The sequence below is a fragment of the Arvicola amphibius genome, chromosome 10 (genome assembly GCF_903992535.2).
Source record: "Arvicola amphibius chromosome 10, mArvAmp1.2, whole genome shotgun sequence".
In the NCBI taxonomy this organism is placed as follows: Eukaryota; Metazoa; Chordata; class Mammalia; order Rodentia; family Cricetidae; genus Arvicola; species Arvicola amphibius.
This window is the reverse complement of record NC_052056.1, coordinates 8,416,135-8,427,055: the sequence shown is the minus strand read 5'-3', so window position 1 is coordinate 8,427,055 and position 10,921 is coordinate 8,416,135. Positions and strand designations below refer to the sequence as shown.

Here is a 10,921-nt window from a genome sequence, read left to right as displayed (position 1 = left end):
GCAGCATAAGGAAAATGAAAAGATTAATGATCCACGTAAGACCGAGATACATCTTAATCCCTAAGTCTAGCACATGCTGCATGGTTTACGAGCATACACAAACACAGACTTCACTGACACCAAAGGCCATGGCCAATTTCCGAGAATTAATGTTTTATTATTTTTATTGATGTTTGAGATATTAGGAGCCCAACAGAGACCCTTGTTCATGTAAAGCAATGTGCTCTTCATTGAGCTACATGCCAGCTCCCCCACCTACTGATCTGCAAGAAGAAAGAGAAGCTCTGGAATTCGACCCAGGGCCTCACGCATGTTGAACGAGCTACACTGAACTAGACCCCCAACCACTATACCCCCCAGCCTCCCCTCCTAATTTTCCAAAAGGCTAAACTAAGTATAAGTTAATATACCTAGAGCTGGAGAGATGGCTCAGCAGTTAAAAGCACTGGCTGTTCTTCCAGAGTTCCTGAGTTCAATTCCCAGCAACCACGTGGTGGCTCTCAACCATCTGTAATGAGATCTGGTGCCCACTTCTGGCCTGCAGCCATACATGGAGGCTGAACACTGTGTACATAATAAATAAATAAATAAATCTTTTTTTAAAAAAAAAAGCATTTGAACACTTAAAAATAAAAGATTCCTAGTAGGGCGTAGTGGCACACGACTTTAATCCCTGCACTCAGGAGGCAGAGACAGGTGGATCTCTAAGAGTTCAAGGCCAGGCTGTTCCACTGAACAAGTCCTAGGAAAACCAAGGCTACACAGAGAAACCCTGTGGCGAAAAACCAGTTAAAAAGACTCCTGTGTGCTTTGCCAATAAACAGAAGACTGTAACAAATGTCAGCTGCAGCTCAGTTTAAGACTTACACGGGTTGAACCTCAAAGGAGGAAAGAATATTCATGAATGAGCAGAATGGAAGAAAAGGCGAACCGGTCACCTCGCCCTCCTGTGTTACATCTGTCAAAAGTCTGCACACATAAACGAGAGCTTTCTGGGCAGGCCGCCTTCAGCCAAGAGAAAACCAATCAACTTAAAAGCCCCAAGAGAGTGTTCCTAAAGGAAATGGCCCAACGTGCAAGAATTACAGCAGCTCACGCATCAGGCTGACAGGTCTACCGGACTAATAGCACATTTAGCAGTAAGATTCTTTCAGGAGCCAAGGTAGGAAGGAAGCCATTTTTATCTTCGGTATAAGAACTTAGAGACAAATGCCAAGTCTCCTAAATTCTACCACGACAGATTCTCGGGGGATGACCTCGACAGAGTCAGCACAAAGCGTAAAGCAACAGAAGTCAGGAAAAATAAGTTTCTAGAGGCTGCAGAAGCAGGCCTTCATTTGAAAGCTTTTCCCTGAACGTCCCTGTAGGGCAGGTCGGGGAGTGGGGACAGGCTCTGTAAATAACATAAGGGTAAAATATTTAAAAGCCCTACCTCAGGTGGAGACCCCCAGAGAGCCAGTGACCTGCGGCCCTTCTCACACCCAGGTACAATGGCAATTGCTCCAATAAGCTTCCTATTCCACCCCTTTTGCAACATGTGATTAATTTTTATTTCAAACATACAAAACCTGATTTCCATTCTCTCTCTCTCTCTCTCTCTCTCTCTCTCTCTCTCTCTCTCTCTCTCTCTCTGTGTGTGTGTGGGGGGGGGGAACAGACTTGTTAATTCAGGGCAGAAGGTAACTTTAAAAAAATCTCTACAAAAGACTAGAACCTCTGGGCTCAGGCCGAAGAGTTAATAAATACATATGAAGTTCGATAAAAGCCAGAGATGAACAACACCATCTACATGGCCACCTCACAATCCCAAGTAAGGGGGAGAGTCTTCAGCCAAGGAGGATAGGCATAAATGCATGGAAGGATGAGTAAGAATGCAGAAATGCAGATTGAAATCGGCATGGGTACCACCCCACGGTACAGGTTCAGCATCCCTGCGCATGCCAATATGATGCCCAAGCAGAAAACTCCACACCTTTCCTCACACAACAGGTTGCAGTCAAAACACAGATGCCTTAAAAATCGTGCGTAAAAGCAGCTTCAGACTGTGTGTCAGAGATGTATATGAAATATAAAAGAATTATGCATTTACACTCAGATCCCACCCCAAAAGATCTCAAATATCCTAAAATCTGAAACACTTCTAGCCCCAAGCATTTTGGCTAAGAGATATTGAGACCTGTAGCTGATTTCAAGCTGGGAAATCTTACCAGCATTGGGTTCAGCCATCTTTCATTTTCAGGGGAACACGTATTTGGATTGCCGGTGGTCCAGACAGCTCTTACATTCAGGATGTATTGGAGGTAGTAGCTTTTAATATTTAAATCACAGTGGTATTCAGCCTTCCTTGGCCTGGATCTCGAGGCCCCTCTTCATGCGCTTCCTTCAGCCTAGAACACTCTTACTGGTGGCTGTCTCCCTAATTCACTCCGTTCACTGACACCTGAGGCCACCATGGTCCTGGGCGTGAAGCCTTCCCTGGCTTCCAATGTGAAATAGCAAGCTTTCTTGCTGAACTCAACTCCTCCCCGCTTACTTCCCCCCTAGTATTTATCATAAGATGGTTCACACGACATGGCACACAAAGTAGCTCATTTGCTTACTATCTTAATTCTCTCCTTCCCACAAAAACTGAGCATCAGGAAAGTAGAACATTTTACTTATTTTGTTTCCTCTTATGCTGTCAGAACCAGACAAAGAGTGGGTGCTCAATGAAAAGAAAGCAAACAAAGAAATAAGCCCTGAATAAAAAGATACCCTTGATCTAGAAGGCGACAGTTCATACAATAAAAGACACGGAGGTTGGGGAGATGGCTCAGTGTCTAACAGCATTTGCTCTTTGTACAGAGGACCTGGGTTCAATTCCAAGAACCCACACACACCATCACCACGCCAGACGGTGGTGCTGCCCTCTTCTGGCCTCCTCGGGCACTGCAGGCACTTGGTGCACAGACACACATGCAAGCAAACCAACCATACAGCCAACAGGAACCACCAGGTTCCATACTGCCCTCATCTGTGAGCTGTAATTCTCCTCCATGCTCCCCCACTCCTGCCTCATTCCAAGGAATCCTGCCTACACTTCCTGTCTTCCTCCGCCGTCTGAAGCCGCCTGACAGAAGTTTGGGAACAGGCTGAGTAGCCCTGTCTGCCTGTATTCAAGGTCACAGGGCAGAACTGCTCAGGTCCCAGATGACTCAGGCAAAGTGAGGGAAGGACAGAGCAGCATGAAGGACTGGGTTAGCATTTCAAAGCCATAAGTGTGGGCTCAGACTGCTCGGAGACCTAGAGGGTGTTCTGGGAGCCGAGGGTCAAGGGTAGGGCTTCTCATGAACACCACGATCTCTTAGCTAAACTGAGGACACGGGCTTTCCAGTGAGTAATTATACTAAATGGACCTCTAAGGTCCATCAAATTAAACACCCAATTAAGGGGTTAGGAGTTATCTGGAGGAAGGTTACCCAAATGCACAAACCTTTATTGGGGTGTTTCACGTGTACACCTAGAAGGAAGGATTGCTTCTGTAGGATCCTTAGCTTACTAAGCCCATTTGGCAAAATGAATGATACAGATACTGTATGCCATATTATGACTGGGACATTTAGTGAGACGGATATGCCAAAGGGCACACACACCCTGAAACAGTGCCAAATCCCTGTTCTCTGACCATGCTTGTGAGCCATGCAACCAAGAGAAAAACAGGGAACAGACATACCCCTTTAGTAAAATTTCCCATGACTCTGTAATTATTTTGAAATAAAAAATTTGAATCAAATAAGTTAAGCTTTAACTGAATGGAACAGTCTGGTTTTAAAAAAAATCTAAAAATAAGGATTTTTTTCCTGAGGAAATACATTTAGAATCTTCCCAACCCATTCTTTTTTACCTAAAAGTCACCTAAAACATTCTGCTACATCTCCAATAAACTAAGCAATTAAGAAAGCAGACACTTAGTAAGCATCAGATAGGAAACGTAGCAAGTGAATGCAGAGGCAAACATTCCAAAGTAAGGTTAATATAGAGGGAGGGGTGAGTATCTGGGGGTGGAGCTTTTGATTCACTGAAGTAGTGGGCAAAAATGAATTGTTAATATCTGGCATCCCCGAGGAGCAAACACTACCTCACTCCATCAATCACCACTGAAACACCTAAACCAAAAATAAACAAAGGCAGACAGGCTGATGGGGAGCCCAGACTCGAAGTAGCCATTCCACGGAGCAGCAAGTTCCTTCTTTGCTTTCATTAATCCAACTCCTCTCCCGGGCTGGCACCAAGGCCATGCACCAAACAGCTGTGAAGAGGCAGCAGATATGGTGGACAGAGCCTGTGCTCATGAGCAGAAGCAAGAACGGTCCCTGGAAGCCAGAGAGTGAGCAGGGACCTTAGAAAGCAAAGGACTGGAGACAAGTTCGCCTAAAATGTGTAAGCCCGTACGTATCTTGGATGTGCATGCCTGGGACTAATCCAAAACAACTCGGCAAAGACTTCCGGCTAAGCAGCCCAAGTCTCTGGCTGACCCTTGTGGTCACAATAGTAGCACAAGCCAAGCCTGAAGCAAAGGCATTGGATACTATGCTGACAGGGAAGCCCACAACAGCAACCAAGAACCAGCAACCTGAACCCCAAATTCAGTCAGCTTTTCAGATTCTCTGCTAGAGTAACAGCCCCCACAAGATCCATGCCCATCAGATATTCAACAAGACACGAAACCTCACAACACGGTGTTCAAAATCCCTTGTAGCCTTCCAAAGGGCTAGGGAAATGGAACCAGTTTCCATGGGCAAAAGCCACCAACAAATGTCAAACATCCAGTGGCCCAGAGCCAGCTGTTATAACTATCTCCTCAAGGAAAGGTAAACATGCTTGAAACACATAACTGCTAGGTCAGGTGTGATGATGCACTTGGGGGGCAGGGGCAGGAGATCCCTAAGATTGAGGCCACCCTGGTCTACAGAGCAAGTTTCAGGAGAACAGGACCACATAGAGAAGCCCTGTCTCAAGAAAGAATAAGGAAGGCAGGGATGGAGGGGAGAGAGGGAGGGAGGGAGGAAGGGAGGGAGGAAAGGAGGGAGGAAGGGAGGGGAGGGAGGGAGGGAGGGAGGAAACGTAACTGCTTGTTGTATGGAATCATCATGAACAACAATGACATGCTCAGAAAAATAGAACACATGTTTAAATTTATTTCTTCTTAATTTACTTCATGTTTATGATTGTTTTGCCTGCATAGGTCAGAAGGGGGCATCTGATCCAATGCAGTTGGAATCACAGGCTCACACACAGTTGTCAGGCACCGTGTGGGTACTAGGAACGAACCCAGGTCCTCTGGAAGAGTGGTATGTGCTCTTAACCACTCGAACATCTTGCCAGTCCCCAGAACACAATTTTTAAAATGGTATTATATAAAAGTTTGGTTCACACACACACAAAAGCCTTAGCCTTTTTTTCAAGTCACTTGGGAACACATTAGCCCTCTGAAAACATAACCTCCTACAGAGAACGTAAGCTTGGAGAAATCTGAGCTATCATTAATATTGGAGGGGGTGGTGAACCTTGTCTGACCTAGAATTTATTGGGTATATTACATTTTTAAATCACCATTTCTTCTCAGTACCATAAGAAACAACATTCTAGTTCGGTCAAAGTCCTGGGCAGAGAGAGCAAAGGAAAACAGGCCAGTGGTGTAGGTGACTGAGGGAGACACAGGTAAAGGAACAAAAAGATGCAGGAGAGTATGCAAAGAGACACATCCTGGAGCACGAAGGAGATTATAATAATATTTTTATGATTTATGATGTCTCCTTCCCTAATGACACCAGGGCTTTCTGTGGCAGACAGTAGGATGTTCCTTCCCACTGAACAAAACCCAGACAGTAGATTGGCAGGCCCTAGCTTGCCCTAGCTAGGAGTCAACAGCCAAAACCACGATCCCAACATTAATACTAAATGTCTCTCAAACAAGACGTATCTTACCCACAAGTGAAAACTTCTATTCTTTACTCTCGAGAAAGGGAACTTTCCTCATGAACACTAGACAGTAAATATTTCCCTCTCATCCCCAGGGAAATGTGTGACGGGGTTACTGGATAGGGCTTACAGGTTTCTTCAATTTCCACCACAGTTGATGGATTTCCTGCAGAGGGCGGGGGGACTGAATCCAAGGGCTTGCACTCGGCTAACCGAGTGCTCTACCACTGAGCATACATACCACATACATCCCTAATGGCAAAATTCATTTTGTTAAAAGATTTATTCTATTTGTGCACGTGTGCAGGAAGGTGCCAGCAGAGACCTAAGAAGGTCCCTGGATGCCCCAGAGCCGGACGTATAGGTTCTTTTGAGTCACCTAGCATGGGTGTCAGCAACCAGAACTCTGGAACTCGGGCAGCAAGAGCTCCTAAGCGCTGAGTCATTCCTCCAGCCACCACATTTTACTTTTTTCATTTTAAGGAAAGACAAATAAATGAAACATTAACAAGTCAACGATTTTCCCCCCAATTTAAAAGAGTAAAGATGTCGCACTACCCAGACAGCTACAACAAAACGTAAACTCGGAGCAGAAGGCCTGGGAAAAGATCTAAGATAAGAAAGCTCTACCCCGCTTGGAGCTCTGTATCCCTCTCTATTTCTGATCCAGGGCTCTTGACCTCACCAAACTGTATCTGTGGCTGGGTTAAACATCATCCCTCCCAGTCAGTGTATCTTCCGACGGCGCTGGCCATCATCCACTTATCCTGGCATATGCATACACCTTCTCTTTACAGAAATTTCAGTCCTGTTCATCACTAAGAGAGCCTTAAAGCAAGAGCGCTTCAAAAATCTACGCTAGATCACAAGGTCTCTAATACACATGAGACGAATCCCACTCATACCGTAAGTTAACTGCACGAGCCAGGATTCACTTCTCTGGATAAAGGCCGTGTGAACCCCAACCGTAAGCTAACTAACGATGGATGTGTGCTATAATTATTAGTATCGCTTTCCACTCCCCCGAGGTATCTAAAATTTTATTAAAATAAATGCAGCCATTACCCTTCCGTGACTGGAAAACAGACCTCCGAGGCCCGAGTGGAAAGGATGACAAGTATTTATTTCAAAGTTAAATCTGAAGTGAAAAATCACAAGACAACAGATTGCAAATTTAAAATTAGATTCTGGTGGGAGGTCTTGGTTTCGAGCCTGTTTTCCCCTACTGGATGCTGTGCCTGAAGACGGAGGGGGGAATAGCTAAGATTAAACTGAGACGAAGCTCTCAAAGTGTTTGCTAATTCGTTACAATGCACGAACAGAGTTTTTGCCAAGTCACACACAAATACCCCTACCCCAAGAGACTAAGTGCGCTTTACAGCAAATAAGCAATGATCTTTGATTTAGAAGGTTATTATTTTGAATGTACTTATCTTGGGTCATTAAAGACATCCCAGAGCAGAAATACATCATTGTTTTGAGGCTGGGTTTGGGAACCAGCTTTGCTTTTTTTAAAAAAAACATAATCCAACATAAAGCTGGTGAAACTCAGAGATAAAAGACCCTGAGGGCAATTCACAAGAAAGTAAAAGACTTCAGAGGTACCTACTCAATCTTTCCATTTCATTTTGGGCTAACGCTAATGCCTTTCAATTGTTAGATGGGTGCAGCTCTGATCCAGAGAATTGCATCCGAATTCCTTTCCCACCACGCATATACAGCATAGTAATTTCAACTAACTCCTGTCGTCCACTGTATCTGTCCCACCCTCTGTGAAGTACTTCTCAGTCACACAGAGGCTCGGATAACATGCACAAACCTACCTTTAAAGGCAACAGTGGTGCCCAGCCCAACTGGCCCCAAGAGCACTGTGGCATTTAGAAACTGAGGCTGGTAATGATGTTAGTGGCTGGAGTTGGGGCGCGTGTCAGCACCTTCCGCACAGGGTGCCCATCGGGGTCTCACCTGAGTCTGGGAGAGTGAGCCAAAAACCTGGAGGAGACAGAAAAACAGAAAGGCGGTGGTCAGGCAGAAGAAAGGAAACGGCATGTTCATCGATTCCCTGGAACCAATTTGATGTGAAAGACGGTGTCCTTGCATAAAGAGACACGACATTTAGCTGCAGGTACGCATCGGCAGGCTCCGTCAGACACACATAAAGGCCAGTGCATTGTACTGATGGCCACAGAGGCCTGCAAACTCTCATTTTAACCTGTCTGTGGATTCAGGCATTCGCCGACAGCAGTAGGTGACTGCAGAGGACTGTGCTCTTCTCTTAATTATCAAAGGGCCTTAGCAGGAAGGCGAGGGAGCAAGGGAGCGTCAATATTCTCCCAGAGGCACCGTGCTGCTAAACAGAAGAAATTGAAGAAACAACGTAAAAGAAAATGATGGGGCGAGAAGGGGGGACCCATAACTTAATTCCACAAACTTCCTTGCCCTATGTGTTTCCTTTGGGTGGCAAACATCACACTCTGAGAATGCTCATGAGAAAAATACAGAAAAAAGAATTGAGGTAAAAATGCATAACGTTATTTAGAAAAATAATTAACAATAATAATAATACACATCAAGAAGAACAGCTCTAAGAAAGACAGCACTAATGGGTTCCTCCTTTACACTTGAAGCTGGATTTCCTGAGTGAAACTAGGAATATTAAGTCTAGGGAAGAGGCCTGGAGGGTATGCTGGAGAGACTTCACTCTGCCCCTCTCCGACCAGACATTTCTCTGTGGGCTGCTGGCCGCCGCCACCCATGGTTGGTGGCAGTACAAGGCGGGAAACTGAGATGGCAAACACTTGGAGCGGGAACACCGAGAGAACTGCCTGGTGTGTGACGAGGAACCACACAAAGGCAGTAAGTAAATAAATATATACGTCCCCACGGAACAGAACAGTGAGTTTTGTTTCTCCTTTATCTTGTAGAACGTGCTGTTTAGCCATGAAGCCCTGTGACTCACACTGGCAGGGGGAGGAACAGAAGTTCCAGCCTTACCCCGTTATTAACCCACAATGTGTGCCCTTTCCACGACTGCCCCCACTGCCATCCTGCCCGTCCCCTTTCCCTAGGCACCCCCCTTCTACTGCTCTCTGCAAATCCCCCAAATTTCAAAGCGGTTCCTGAATTGCTTAGGAACTGGCAGATATTAATAAGCAACAACCCATTTAAATTGAAATGGACTCATTACCGTGCCAGCTGCCAATAATTTGCAAGGCTGGATCCTCGCTGGCAAAGCGGCCTGCAGGCGGCTGTCCCTCCACCTGCACCATGGAGGCTGATAATGCAGTTTTTATACTTAAAAACAAATTATCCTATCTACCAGCATTACAATGTTTTCTATCTATATTCTTCTAGACCCGAACAAAGGAACTAGCGGAAAGGATAAAAGTATAGGACGTTATTCAAACGGGAACAATGCCGAGTCTTTTGGGCATGCTTTTTTTTTTTAATTTTTCCTCCTGATTTGGGGGGATAATTTTACCCATAACCTTGTCTATGGGACTGAAACATGAGGCGGCCTAATAAGGAACCCGTGTTTGTTCTTTTGTAGTTAGCAGATATGCTAAGTGCACAGTGTGCCAACAAGCACTTCACTGCGGCGTGAGTGCCTGGACACCACGTGACGTTGTGAATGTGTGCCAGGGTGCCTTGAGAAACATCGGTGCCCTGGGTTTTCTTCAAGACTCACAGATGATCAGAAAGCAACTATGCACCAAGCTCAGTGATGGGAGTTTAAGCCTGGGAAGCCTGGGGACCGCTGCATGCACTTGTCACGACCTGGCTTTGCAAGCTGAATATTCACTTGCAGAATGATTAGGGATGGACTATTAATCCACCCTCTAAAACTGGGGATAATGAGAGCTCTGGACTATTGGTTGTTACGAGCATTAAATGAGACCGTCTATGTTACATAACCCACTGCCTGCCTAGCCGGTGATTGTGAGCTAGCCTTGCCACTGCTGTTTAATGTCTGTAGACCATAAGGAGCACACTGCGGGATGGGCTGCTGTGAAGGGGGCTAGCATGTCACCAGATTTGCTGAAACTGAATCTTACAAGTAGAATGAAGTCCATCCCTTACGTTTGTTATGGAACAATCTGGGGACCAGATTAACCCGGCTGGCAACGGGGCACACTTAGCTTGCCAGCGCTCCTGTGCACACACAAGGCAAGCTGGCAAAGCTCGGCAGTCCCAGCCAGCTTACTTCTACACATGGAGGCGGCCACTCTGAAGCACTGAGGTTTTCAAACTCACTGCGACTGGCCTTCCTCACACACAATTTCCCTGCCAGGGATCAAATGACCAGTCTGCTGAGGGGAGTCTGTGCTGCGTGAGGATAGGTACACAGGCCTGAAAAGTCCTACTGCCCCAGTTCTGTGGGATGGCTGAGATAAAGCTGACATCTCAGAAGTTCAGTGGTGCTCCAGCAGGATGCTCTGCTGCTCTGAGCTGGGGCTGGGGTTTACTGTTTTGTTTTGTGTTGCTTTACAAGAACCAATGGGTGAACAGAGTAAAGAGTATTATACTTCTCTTCAATGGCCAGGCTCCATCACTAAATTCTACGTAAGTGTACTTGGCCATTTTTTCATGCCCCAAAACATCTGTAACTAGTCAATTATGAAGAACCAGAATGTTTTCTTTCACTCAGATCCTAAATGTGGGAGAGGACTACGGCAGGGTTAAAGTTCTGAACATTTTTGACTCACATGCAATAAATGCTAAGATTTAGGTTTCAGTGTTCATATTAGCTCTCAAATCAGAATGCACTGGTAGATCGAGTGGATGGATGGATTGGGTGGGTAGATAGATTGGGTGGGTGGGTAGGTGGATGGATGGATGGGTGGGTGGGTGGGTGGGTGGATAGATGGGTAGATGGGTGGATGGGTGATTGGGTGGATGGATGGGTTGGACGGATAGATCAACCAACTGATCTAGGGCACTAGAACTTGTTTAATGATTT

General features: G+C 45.7%; 1 protein-coding gene across 1 annotated transcript in view; it reads right to left on the bottom strand.

The window, feature by feature from the left end:
• The window catches only part of Tiam1 (TIAM Rac1 associated GEF 1), a 266,751-nt gene that overhangs the window by 123,494 nt on the left and 132,336 nt on the right, over positions 1-10,921 (bottom strand). Inside the window, exon 3 of the mRNA XM_038345371.1 lies at positions 7,785-7,953. The gene's annotated coding sequence lies outside the window, so the exon portion shown is untranslated. The remainder of the gene's footprint in view (positions 1-7,784; positions 7,954-10,921) is intronic.